Source organism: Pogoniulus pusillus, chromosome 11, assembly GCF_015220805.1.
Source record: "Pogoniulus pusillus isolate bPogPus1 chromosome 11, bPogPus1.pri, whole genome shotgun sequence".
NCBI lineage: Eukaryota > Metazoa > Chordata > Aves > Piciformes > Lybiidae > Pogoniulus > Pogoniulus pusillus.
Window position 1 is genome coordinate 19,093,419 of NC_087274.1, and position 14,126 is coordinate 19,107,544.

General features: G+C 40.6%; 1 long non-coding RNA gene across 1 annotated transcript; it reads left to right on the plus strand.

Moving 5' to 3' along the window:
* The first annotated feature begins 3,588 nt into the window (after positions 1 to 3,588).
* Positions 3,589 to 13,440, plus strand: LOC135179483 (uncharacterized). Its single transcript, XR_010304011.1, has 3 exons — positions 3,589 to 3,939; positions 4,443 to 4,599; positions 13,262 to 13,440. It is a non-coding gene; the product is annotated as an uncharacterized LOC135179483 (long non-coding RNA).
* Positions 13,441 to 14,126: the final 686 nt, after the last annotated feature.

Here is a 14,126-nt window from a genome sequence, read left to right on the forward strand (position 1 = left end):
TCTGTGCAAAAGTGCAGGACAACCTCTACTGCAACTGTCAAAATGCCACTGCAGTATAATTTTTACTCTTCTAAAGGTTCCTAATGTATTTTTATTGTTGTCTTGAAATAAATGAACCAAACAATGGCTTATTTACCTTTTAACTGTGTAGCAACTGATAACTAAAATAAACTTTTCTATCTTTCTATGACTTAAGGCATGAGTGGGCACAGAAAAACAGGTACCCTTTCAACCAAGACTTCAATAGTTTTTGAAGCAAAGGCAGACAAATGTCCTGCTGGCAGTTTATCAACTTTTTGTCCTACCAAGCTAGAGCTGTGCATAAATCTGAGAAACCTTTAAGCTTATTGTAGCTCTGTATGAATAATCTAACATGCACGTCTGTTACTTTTCTAGCAATCACATTGTTTTCTCTATTTTCTACATTTCTAGGCAATAAAGGAAGGTTTCAGGAGTTTTGTTCTTGGATCCTAGACTAGAAATTATTTTTATGATCTGCTCCATTTGCATGCTGTCTCACATCTGACAGTCCACTATGAGCAATTGAGAAACTTCTTCAGCATAAATTACAGTAAGCCTTATGGCAATTATTGCTATCTTTACTGATCCATGCAAAACCATTTCTTCTCTCATTCCAGAAACTGCAAAGCCTCTTCTTTTTAGAGAGTTGTTGTCCATATTACAGTTTTCAGGAATGTGGCTGTGCAAGTAGAAGTTAACCAGGCCCCTGAGAGGTCTGGTTAATTAGGAGTTTTGCTGCGTGGCAGAAGTGAACGAATTGTGGGTAAGAAAGAGAGTACATGTAGATTTTTGCCCAGTAAAGAGCAATTTTACAATTAATTAAGGAATAGATGATAAAAGTCAGGTTATCTGTTATACTGGAGTGTAAGGGGGCTAAGCCCCAGAGTTGTTTTGGTGCTGGCTATTTTGTTAAGACACCTGCAGGGTTAAGCTATTAAAATAATAATCAATCTTTTTAACAATGTTAAGGAAGAAGTGAAGTGAATCAGTAAGATGTGAGCACATAGTCAGCTATGGTTTTGGAAAATGAAGATGTGAAGTGAGTGAACTGGGGAGTACAAAGACACTTTTAAAAGAAAACCTCTTTTGGTCTGCTATCTGAAGATGACATCTTCAGTTCCATCTATCAGAATCCACCAGGTTGGAAGAGATCTCCAAGATCATCCAGTCCAAACTAGCACCCAGTCCTAGCCAATCAATTAGACCATGGCACTAAGTGCCTTATCCATTTTTTTCTTTAACACCTCCAGGGATGGTGACTCCACCCTGGGCAGCCCATTCCAATGCCAATCACTCTCTCTGTGAAGAACTTCCTCCTAATATCCAGCCTATACCTCCCCTGGCACAATTTGAGACTGTGCCCCCTCCTTCTGTTGCTGGTAGCCTGGGAGAAGAGACTGACCCCCACTTGGTGTCTTGTCCTGCAAATTGAAGCTTTTGTGATACCAACCTGTTAAGAAGTTTTTCTTGTTTGCATGTTTCTGTTGTTTTAGGAACTAAAAACTTCTTACAGGTCTTCTGCTGTGCACATCTACAAAAAAGAAAAAAAAAGAATAATGTTTTTCTAATAATGCCTGCAGAGGCATGAAAGGAATAGAGGATCAGGTAGCCCTGTCTTTATGAGACAACTAGCAGGTTGTATCTTGATTTGTTGAAGGACTGTTCCCTCAGGATCGCTATTATGGCTGTAAGCCATCTACAGGGCTGTAATTCAGTCAATTAAAAATATATAAATAATGTTTAAATGCTACTTAAGTCTGTGCTCACAGTCTGCTCTGCACCTACACAGAGCAGGCCAGCAGGCACTAGATACACAGCCAGGATTCAGCCTGGGATGAAGCCATAGAACAAAACAATCTTTAGATATCAAATAGTTTTCTGTGCAAGACGCTGCCTGCTGTTCCGGAAACATCTCAACACTGTCTTTTTTCCCCCCCCTTTTTCTTTTTTTTTTTTTCTTTTCCTTTTTTTTCTTTTCCCTTTCTGCAGAAGCTGATAGCATATCTGTACAGTTTCTGCAAATACATCTTTTAGTGTCTTCTGGATGTAAAGGTTCTGTGTAACTGCTCTTATCTGAGCTCAGCTGTAAAGCCTGGATTCTCTTGCAGATGGCTGCACGTCTCAGAGCAGATCATCATCACACTGTAGCTAAGGCTCTCCAAGGCTGGCCCACAATTCAAAACCACACAACATAAAAGCTCAGGACCTAGTGGATGAACAGCCATGGAGGCATTTTCTAACCTGCTCCCAAACAGAGCTCTGTGGAAATGTGGAGGGAATTGCAGGAATCGTGAGCACAGAGCAGGGCTTTGTGATTTGGTTAATTCCTCACAACAGCTCTGAAAGAGAATTGTTGTCACTTTTATGTTTTGATTTATATTGTCAAAACCCTCAGACTGAAGTATTGCAGTGGAAGTGACTTGTGCAATGTTTTTATTAGTTAATTCAGCCTCTGGCACAACTGAATGAATTGAGGGATATCGCTTAAAATAAAGGATAGATAATAATCAGAGGGCATCAATGACAGTGGCAAGGTCTGCTTGCTTAAAGTAAGAAAGAGATGAATGATCACTCTGATTTCTCTTGTTCATTGGCTAGAAGCGATGAGAATTTGAGCTTGTCATTCACCAAGGACTGATCTAGTTAGCCTCGAAAGCCTGACCACTTCATTCTGAACGCTTGCTTTCACACTTCTAGGTCACTTCTGCTATGAATGGAAAGGAATAATTCTAATGAGACTTCTGGCCATTGTTTCTAGTTCCTTTCAATTCCTATCTAACACCAGCAATGAAGCAATACTCACATTTCTGTGAATAAGCAATATTACAATTTGCTTCCTGTGGCAGTAATGTGTGAATTGGCATAGTATGTGCTCAGTGAGTGTCCTAGGCAGCTATGCAGTCAGGCATTGAGTAATTAAAGTTCTGATTTGAAATATACTTTTGCTTCATCAATGTGCTTATGTCCCTTTGAAGTCAGTGGGTTATAAATGTGGGGTTTTTTTCCCAAGTATGAGTATATACCTTCCTGATTTTGTATGTGGGAGTACAGCAGATGAATAAAACCAAATTGGGAAGTCCTTTTCTCTGACCTGCATTTTTGAATATCCAACTTGAAAAGCATGTGTCCTGGTTTATCAAGGATTTTCAAACTGAGCAACTCTGAGTCAAGGTAGGACCTTTCAGTTCCAGGGAGTGCTTCATTTTGCAGCTGTACAAGTGAAGTATTACATACCTTTGCCAGTGAGGCATAGGAGGAATCTGTTGTATAATGTTTGTCATCAAAGCCAGTATACGGAGGTAAAAGGAACTCTGTGAGAATAGAGACTTTCTATTGATGACTGCTCAGAAATGGAAATTCATGCTGCCTCTATCTGCAAACAAGGAACAATTTGACAAGAATAGAATATATTCAGGGAGCAGCAGATCTGTTTAATGCAGAAAATGTTAAGAAAACACATGGCTAAGATATGCAAAAGATTTGAGTGCTTGAGACTCATCTGTTAGTTGTAAAGAATTTAAGAAGTGTTTCTAAAGGGATCTCTATTTTTAGAAGTATTTTTGAAGGATAGGAAAAAATATTTAGTGAAGTGCAGGAGGATACAAGTAAGAATAACAGATTTCAGCTGTGCAGGTTGAAATGCAACCTGGACAAGCAGAACAAGCACCTTAATTATAAAATTCACTAAATTATTAGAAGGTTTCTCAGGGAACATAGTAAAAGTACCATTATTGACTGTGAAGAAGGATAATCTATAAGTAATGTCTCCCTGGAAAAGGCTAATTTAGATAATATAATGTGTTTGTTTTTTTTAATCATGTTTTGAAGTTTTTTGAATGAAGAAAATATTAGTGGAAACCTCTGACCTCTCTGACTTATCTCTGTGCAATATGAAGATGATGCTTAGAAATGAACAAGGTAAGTACTGCATGCATTTACTTTTTGAAGCTCCATGTTTATCACCACTCCAAAGCTTCCAGGACATTGCTTCTGCAAACTGATGGAGGAGACTTGGTTTTTAGCAGATCAAAGCCAGTGGATCACAATAGAGGATTAGATTAAACACTGAAAATGTATGGTTTAAAATGTTTGGATTAATTTGGAAGTCATTAATTGCTTCATCAGTTAACGACTTGAATACCTAAAGGACAGGTATCGGCCTGAGATGCAGGAAGTCTTTTGTTCCTCTTGGAACTGGACAGCTCTGGGAATCAAAGATCAGGACTAAAGTAGGGCATATTCCATTTCTATTTCAGGCATGGAATATACTTTGAATCATACTTTGGTTTATGTTTGCTTTGCTGGGGAAGGTGTTACCAGCCAAAGGCTTTCAATTTCTCTGGCACAAATTACAAGCTTTAAATAAGTAGCTGGCAACTAACTCTATATGTGCTAAACAAAATTCTACCTTTGCCTTCCAGATCACAATGAACATGACTGCAATGTAATTTCCAGCATGTGCAACTCTGCATGGACTGCTTTCCCTCTTCTGACTTTGAAAAGAGTAGAGAGCACAGTAGCAAGGCATAGTCAGGAAACGCTGCTGCCAGAAGTCCTCGCAAGTCCCTAAAGGACCTGGTAAAGTACTTTATAGCATCAGTTGTATTATACATCATCATAGGAATCACTTAACTAATCTTGTGAAGCATATTTTAAACAGCCACAAGGTCCAAAGAACACATATTATCTCAAGTACATCAATATCACAAATATATCAATATTACGGGCTTCATCAAGAGAAGTGTAGCCATCAGGGCAAGGAAGGGGATTCTGCCCCTTTACTCTGCTCTTGTCAGACTCCACCTGGAGTACTGTGTGAAGTTCTGGAGCCCCCAACACAGGACATCAAACTGCTGGAGCAAGTCCAGAGGAGGGCCATGAAGATGCTCAGAGGGCTGCATCAGCTCTGCTATGAGGACAGGCAACAAGAGTTGGGGCTCTTCAGTTTGGAGAAGAGAAGGCTTTGAGGAGACCTTATAGTCGCCTTCCCCTATCTGACGGGGAGCTACAGGAAGGCTGGGAAGGGAGTGTTTACAAGGTCTTGTAATGACGAGACAAGGAGTAATGGGCAGAGGGGCTTTTTACAGTGAGAGTGGTGAGACACTGGCACAGATTTCCCAGGGAGGTTGTGGCTGCTCCCTCCCTGGAGCTGTTCAAGGCCAGGTTGGTTGAGGCCTTGAGTGACCTGTTCTAGTGGGAGGTGTCCCTGCCTATGGTGGGGTGTTGGAGCTAAATGATCTTTGATGTCCCTTCCAACCTAAACCATTCTATGATTCTATTCTGGTGACATCATCAAAATATGCTGACAGCTAAATGGATCCAAAACAGATTTTGAATTTTTTTTGTTTTCACTTCTTGGGGAAATGCTTAGCAACCATAAAGACATTTCCTGGCCAGAACCTAATTTATTTCTTAAAGTGAATTAACAATAATGCACTTAAAATCTAACAATACAGTGTAAGGTAAAATCTGTCCTCAAAAATGACCACCCCCCCAATTTTTTATAATCTCTCAAGTTTCAACAAGAGCTACCCAAATCCTTGGAACAAAATTGTGAAAGTAAATGGATTATTTCACCAATAGGAATAAAGAGGTAAAGGACAGAGCCCATCAGGAATATAATAATTAAGCATATAGTTGCATGCAGTGTTCAACTAGCACATGATTAACAATAAGCTGTAATTAATCTAGAATATTCTCCAAAACATTTATCCTGTATGTACTTAACACTGTATGTAGCTGAAGTAATTTTATTAGAGCAAAAGTATTTCTGTAGCAAGGGTTACATCATTAAACAGGATGTGAGCTCCCACCTCCAGCTAGCAGCAGAAATGCCACCTGGGTCAGTGGCAGGTGCCTGTATGTGATTTATGTGATGCCATCACAGAATTTAGCAAACAACACTTAGGAAAACGAATAATGGATTAATCTAATTTAGCTTAGGTCTTCAAATACCATAAACTGACCTTCCCTACACAGAAAGTGGAAGGTGAGCTCTGGCAGAGATTGACAACTGCCAGGGCTGTCAGCAGGGAGAAGCCTCAAGTCAGTACATCCATCACACAGCTGACTGAAGAACATGCAGGGAGACTCCAGGACCAGCTCAGCATGCTCCCAGAGCGGGACAGAGGGGTTGCCCTGACTCTGTCCTAAAGGGTTTAGGAGTTTTAGAGTTGACTGGAGTAAGGGAGGTTCCCTAGTCCTCTTCTTTAGCTGTAAGAGACAACTGTGCAGCCATTTCAGCTCCCTCAGTAGCTGTTGGAGAAAGGCATGTCTGAGGTGGAGTCTGCCCACGTTCATTTTGCTCTGTAACCCCAGGATTACAGATCTTTTTTTCATGGTAACAGCTAGAGTGACCTGGACATCTTGCACCATCAGCAACACACTTACTAAAACATTCCCTCAGTACAATCTTAGTGAAAATGCCTAATTATGACCTATGAATTTACTGAAGTGCAGTGTTGCATAGATTTAAAGAAGTATTTAAAAAATGTGTTTTTACATCTCATTGCAGAACCTGGACCTTTATGTTTAGTGGTCTCTTACAGGTGCTGTTTTGATTGCTATTTAGCCTAATAAGAGTGGCCCATTTTTCTTCCCAGATGCATGCACAAGCTTTCTTCCCCTAGCCTGCAAGGTCTAAAGGAAGCCTGCCTGCTTCTTTGCTGGCAAGAGTGCCATATCCTAACACAAAGATTTGATGCTACTGCCCCATCTTTAGTTTCTCATTATCATAGAATCCACCAGGTTGGAAGAGACCTCCAAGATCATCCAGTCCAAACTAGCACCCAGCCCTAGCCAATCAACTAGACCATGGCACTAAGTGTCTCATCCAGGCTTTTCTTGAACATCTCCAGGGATGGTGACTCCACCACCTCCCTGGGCAGCCCATTCCAATGGCAAATCACTCACTCTGTGAAGAACTTCCTCCTAACATCCAGCCTATACCTCCCTTGGCACAACTTGAGGCTGTGCCCCCTTGTTCTGTTGCTGGTAGCCTGGGAGAAGAGACTGACCTCACTTGGCGACAACCTCCCTTCAGGTAGTTGTAGAGAACAATGAGGTCACCCCTGAGTCTCCTCTTCTCCTCTCTCCCTGTGTACAGTGAAGATGAGAACCAGAAGCAACATATAAAATCTAAAGTAATATAAGCAGAAGTTGCTCTCTTGTTCACATCAGTGAGAGAAGTTCAGATGACAAAACCAAAAAAAAGTGGGACAACTCCCAAGCATCATGAAGGACATGAAAATTAAGGCACCTGTGGCTGTGACCAGAAATTCATTCACTTACATATTTTTATGTAATTTAAAATGCATCTACAGGTTTTGAAGCTTCAGAGAGTTTAAGGCATTTTCCTTTCTTATCTACAAAAGAAGTTAGAAACCAAAATGCAGAAGAACTCAAAAAAATACCTGCTTGGATGGCATTATTTGTCCATCTCTGCCTGGTAGTCTATTAGTATGAAAAAAGACTCCTTTCCCAAAGAGAGAAGCCATTAATATTTGTAAAATACTTAGACATTGTGATGAGAAGGATATTGTTAGACAGATGTATCTGCAACATCTGGCAGTAGATTTCACAGCCCAGTCAGAGGTCTGGCCTTGATGACTCTGTTTAATTATCTCTTGGCTAAAGAATGTATGTCTTCCCCTCTTATCTCTCATAACCCTACCGAGATCCCGTCTGGGAAAAATATTGGGTTAGTGAAAACTTTGCCCAGGGAGTTGATGAGCTGAGGTAAACCTCAAGCTGCCATGTTCATGAATAGTCAAAGTTTTAGCACATTTTTACAAGCTCTGGCAGAAGGACATCATTAATGTTTCAGAAGTTCTCCTGATCTTTCTTTATTGCTCTTTGGCTAGCGTCCCTGTAGTTTTCCAGCGTAGCATTGTTTTAGTACTGGAAGGAACACAATACCTCTTGCTTGTGGGAGAGTCTTTTTCTTCTTTAATGAGTTGCAAAATAAAGTGGAACATATCTGCAGGTAGCCTTAAACTTGGACGTCAAAGCAGTACAACAATCAATCCTAGCAGTCATTCAGCTCTCTCAGGCATTGACTTTATCATATTTCTAAACGTTCTGCTTTACTAATAGAGCATTTGTTGCTATTAACTGTAAGTAGAATATTATACCTTAGCTAAATCTATCAAGGGGTAACATTTAGGTTTTGACACATGAGAGTGCTGAAGAAAGCTCATTACCATGACTCATTTCTTCCTAATTTCTGTGGGTTTGATAATTTTGTCTGCAGTATTATTCTTTTGCAAGTATCTATCTCTCAAGAAGTTCTCATCTGGTCTAACTGGTGCTTCTGGTTCCTCTGAGGAGCATCCAGACTACAGAAAGCTATTCCACAAAATACCATTGCATTACATGGGATGTACTTCTAAACCAAATGGGAAGTAAGCTTTGGCACTTACCTGATTTAACCAATGAGAGTCTTCTAGCATGGGTATGTTTTTTCTCAGTTATCCTCCCTGTGCTTTCTTGCAGTTTCCTTTGAGCACTTAGTATTTGTTTTAGATATACAAAATTAAGAAAATAACATTATTTTAGTGCAAAAATAATAATCCTCACTGAAATGGTCTGTTTGTGTGCAGTATTTAAGCACAGAAATTGAGAGATCTAGAGACAGTCCTTCAGTAAAATATGTTGTCTTTTAAAGAAGGTGGCTGAAATTGGATAGCTGGAGAAAGGACAATGTGTTTTTGGCTAAATGAAGCAATCTGGCATCATTGCTGATCAGGGCACCATTTATTCCCAAAATATGGTGGGTTTTCCTAAATGAAAGGAAAGTCAGGTCTACTCTTCTGTGAAGACTTTGCCATTCCTTTGCTACTGTCTTAAATACAAAGAATTGGTCTTACAATTACTGAGATCTTGCTCTGACTACATCTGAATTCTATAGCTGTTTGAGACCAATCACACTTCCCTTGCCATTTAGATTTCTTTCCATGTTTTCTATGGGTCATTAACAGAAGATTTACCCACAAGTGAACCTTAGTGAGGGTTCAATAAGGAGTGGAGGGCTACATTCTTTCTTGATATGACTCAAAATTCAAGCCATTTTACATCCTTTTACACCTGCCAGCACTTTTTAAATGTGCAGTGTCATCGGAAGCTGTTGAATGTATAATTCAGGAGGCAAAACCAGGATTCTCTTTAGACAGAAAAGACTTCATTTTAAGTTGATATGGGCTGCCGCCTAGGGTTTCATACTGTACATATTGCACTTGTCTGTGTTGATAGGCTTGCTCTTGTGCAGAGCACCAGCAGCCAGAACACTAGGAAAAAAAAAAAACCTAAAGCCCTTGAAGCTTAATGTCTACAGAAGCTTCTTAATGATCTGCTAGATCAGTGACTAAAGAAATGACATAATGGTTCTTCTACAGTATGGATGCAGTGACGGCACAGGAGATCATATACTGTAGTAAATCAAATCAAGAAATATTTAAATGCTGTTTAGTTCATAGATCAGTGATCTGGTAAACTGTAATGGAGCTTCTAGAGCCATTATTTTCTGATGGAAAAAATGCAAGTTAAGTTCTGTTCATCTATTCGAAAGCAAGAATCATAGTGAAGTTGCAATGGTCTACTGTGTCAAAGCCTGCGTGGAGCTTTTTTAATTGGCTATTCATCTGCTCATTAGTCAGGATTAATGCAGAAGGATCTATTAAGATCTGGTGTCTCAAAGAGTATGTCATGCCAGGAGTCTGTAAAGCCTGAAGATATATTACCCCATCACAGTACCACATTATAGACTGACAGAAAAATTGCATCCTTAAAAAATAAAGCTGCCTCTGAGTAATGCTTGTGCAAGCAAATATCTTAAATCTTTTTTAAACTGCTATTTTTTTCCAGTTCTGTAATTAATCAGAAGAGCATAATCTAAGATTTTTCCCCCCAAGTCTCCTAACACAGTCATGTTTATCAGTTACTGTAACATCATTTAAGAAATCCCAGTTATGCCTTGCTGAAATAATACTTCATCGTGTCTTTGTCCTCATAACCCTGAAGAGTCCTAAAGAGTCAAATGATTCAGGGAGCTGGGTTTTGTTAATGAAAACACTGGGAACTCAGTCTGTTGAGCCTTGAAAGGGGGAAGGAGAGACCTTGGTGCTGCCTTCAGCCACTTCTATCCAGACTTTCTTGTAGATGACCTATAGCACAAGAGCAAATAGATGCAGGTTTCAACAAAAGAACCTCCCTTAGATTTCCTTTCAAAACAAAGGTCATCATCCACTGCAGCAAAGTGCCATTTCATGTTGGAGGTTAGACTGAGCATGGGCATGAGCAACTAGATCTAGCTGAACCTACTATGAGCAGGTTTTGGTTTCCTGATGCCCCTTCCAACCTCTGTTCTTTGATGATTCTATGATTCAGTATCACACAGTATCACACAGTATCACCAAGGTTGGAAGAGACCTCACAGATCATCAAGTCCAACCCTTTACCACAGTGCCCAAGGCTAGACCATGGCACCAAGTGCCACATCCAACCTTGCCTTGAACTGCCCCAGGGACGACGACTCCACCACCTCCCCAGGCAGCCCATTCCAGTGCCTAATGACTCTCTCAGTGAAGAACTTTCTCCTCACCTCGAGCCGAAATTTCCCCTGGCGCAGCCTGAGGCTGTGTCCTCTTGTTCTGGAGCTGGCCACCTGAGAGAAGAGAGCAACCTCCTCCTGGCCACAACCACCCCTCAGGTAGTTGTAGACAGCAATAAGGTCACCCCTGAGCCTCCTCTTCTCCAGGCTAAACAACCCCATAATTAGAAATCCAGACAATCTCTCCCTTGAAATTTTCAAGTTTCATATTAACGTAAAAAGTGTCTAAAATCTTTAAGTATTTAGAAGTATTTATCTTCTAACCCCCTGAAATCTTGTGACAGCTTTAATTTTTTAATGATTATATTTTTTAGTTACTGGCTATGAGTATATCAGTACTTCTTTGAGTGTATCTCCTCCCCACCTCACTCCAGGGGCCAGAAAACTATTTTATGGTGTCACTTACTCCATAATATCCATAACAATTTTGTTAAGAGAAGGCCTATAAATGTGTTCTATCTTACTTTAGGAAAATGATTGTGTGGCATGGAAAAAAAGAATCTACCAAAGTGCCCTCTACAATAACCTGTGATGTACAAGAAACAGGCTGTCAGAGAAGAAACTGAATATGTTATTTCATGTTTTCTTATGTCTATGTTTTGGGATAAATTTAGAGGTGGTTTGCATGTTAAGATTAGTCAACAAGTATTGGATGTGTATTAGTGTGGCAAAAAAGACAACGCTGAGATTTTCTTGCTTTTGCCAAAAGCAGATCACAGGCTCACAGGATGTCAGGGGTTGGAAGGGACCCAAAGAGAGCATCAACTCCAACCCCCCCTGACAGAGCAGGACCATACAATCTAGCTCAGCTCACAGAGGAACATGTCCAGACAGACCTTGAAAGGTTCCACAGAAGGAGACACCACAAATTCTATGGGGAGCCTGTGCCAGTGCTCTGGGACCCTTACAGGAAAGAAGTTCCCACTTGTGTTGAGGTGGAACCTCCTGTGCTGCAGCTTACATCCATTGTTCCTTGCCCTATCCCAGGGAGCAAGTGAGCAGAGCCTGTCCCCCTTTCCTGACCCCCAACCCTCAGATATTTAGGAATATTTATTAAATCCCCTCTCAGTCTTCTCTTCTCCAGACTAAGCAGCCCCAGGTCTCTCACCCTCTCCTCATTAGACAGTGCTCCAGTCCTCTAATCATCCTCGTAGCCCTCTGCTGGACTGTCTCCAGTATATCCCTGTCCCATGTATTAATAGGTCACAGGAAGCAGGAGACAAAGAATCAGGTTGGAAGGGATCTCAAAGATCAACCAGTTCCACACACACACCACACCCCCCCCCCACCTTAGGCAGGGACATCTCCCACTAGAACAGGTTTCTCAAAGCCTCATCCAACCTGGTCTTGAACTTCTTCAGGGAGAAAGCAGCCACAGCCTCCCTGGGAAACCTGTGCCAGTGTTTTACCACCCTCTCTGTAAAAAGCCCTTTCCTAAGATCTCATTTGAATCTTCCCTCTGCCAGTTTAAACCCATTACTCCTTGTTTTGTCATTACAAGACCTTGTAAATGGTCCCTCACCAGCCTTCCTGTAGGCCTCCTTTAAATACACAATGGGTACTACAAGGTCTTCTTGAAGCCTTTTCCAGGCTTTTAGTAGCCTGTCCTCATCTCCATATCAAATTTCACTGCCTGTAAAGTGTTTTCAGTCAGTTCAAGATCACCTACATGTGAAAAACTTGATTCAAAATTTCAGTCACCTTTCAATGATCTCAGCAGATTTTGGAGCACAGAATCAGTCAGGTTGAAAAAGACCTTTGAGATCATCAAGTCCAACCTATAATGATCACATCCTTACTAGAACAATAATCACAGGGCATTTCAGCTAACTGATGCACTTTCCTTTCCTTGAAGAAGGAAAATACACACTCGGTATGTCATCTGTCCAGATTTACCAGCTGTTACTGGTAGAGATACAGACTTTGAATTCACTACTCAGTACTCTGCTGAACCACACAGGAGGATACCTCTTGCAATAAAGAGATGTCATTGCATAGTTACCAATGTTCTGGATATATTTGGAAATTATATCTAGATAAAAAGCATTGTAAAGCACATGATGAAGTAATGACTTGATAAGTTATCTCCTACCTTTGAACGTAATAAAACAGGTTCTACTTTTCTCACACTGTTGACTGGCTGTACCTGTCATATCAGGAAGTAGAAAGTGCTTCTGTTTTCTCTTCTCCCCCCCAAGAAAGGCACATAGCAGCTTTCTCTTTCAGATCTGATTTTATAATCCTGCTTAAATTGAGTATTTTCTCACATTTAAATAAAGCCTCTCTAAAATCTGATATCTGATAGCAGCTCAAAGTGAAGCAATCAGCTAAGAATAACTGAAAATAATTATTCAAAGTGCAAGAAAAAAAAATCAATAACACAGCAAATCAGATTGAAATTTCTTCTGAAAAGGGCAACTGATCAAACCTTGCAGTCAATATTTTGATTTTACTTTCTCACACTGCAGAGATTTTTTTTTTTGAAGCTCATACCACAGTTATGATACACCTGCAATCTCAGTCTCACCTGCAGACCTCCCAGTACATATTCCTCTACTTTTCTGTATAAGCAGTCAAATAAGGAGGGTTTTTTTTTTTTTTTTGTTTTTTTTTTTTTTTTTTTTTTTTTTTTAGGAGGACAGCTATCAAGTCCTGGTTCAAGAATTGCTCCTAAAGCTTGCTCTGTGTGTTTGCCCAATGAAGAGCATGACATACAGGAGCCCTTCGCACTTCTTCATTGTCCAGAGACAATGCAAACCTGAATCTGTCCAGGTATTCCCACCAAAATGAGCCACCTGCTGTGAGATCAGTATCTGTTGAGGTGGGTAGCCCAGAGGTATACTCAGTTTGATAGGGGAAGCACACATACCCTTTCAAGGCAATTGAGCACAGTGGTCAAGACTTCATGGGGCAAAGACATTTTCATTAGCTGAACTATTAGCATTTGGTAGCTTGTGTTAACTAAAGTATAGTATAATTCTTGTGCAAATCAGGTGAATCCTGCCCTTAACTATTCTAGCCAAAGACAACAAACTTTAACAACTGTATCTTGGTAAGATGATTGTGATGCCACAGTTGAGCTTAAACTCTTGTTTTCTCAGACATGACAAACAACTTTGGCAAGTCTACTCATTGCACAGCACACTCGTCCACCTTTGAACAGAGGCACTAACAGCGCCTTCCTCCCATTTGGTGTTAGTTTCATTTTAAATTGCACTCAGGCAGACAAGAGCTGTTTTTAGACACATGTTTGTGGGGCACTGAGTGTGCTGGTGTGGCTGGGACTTTCTGAAATGTCAAGAAGATAAAACTTCAGGAGTCTTGGTCACAGTTTAAGACCAAATGTCAGTGTAGAGACTACACGGATTCAAACACTGAAACACTTCAATGACAGACATGGGCAAACAATTACTTACACTGGCACAGGTTTCCCAGGGAGGTTGTGGCTGCTCCCTCCCTGGAGGAGTTCAAGGCCAGGTTGATTGAGGCCTTGAGTGAC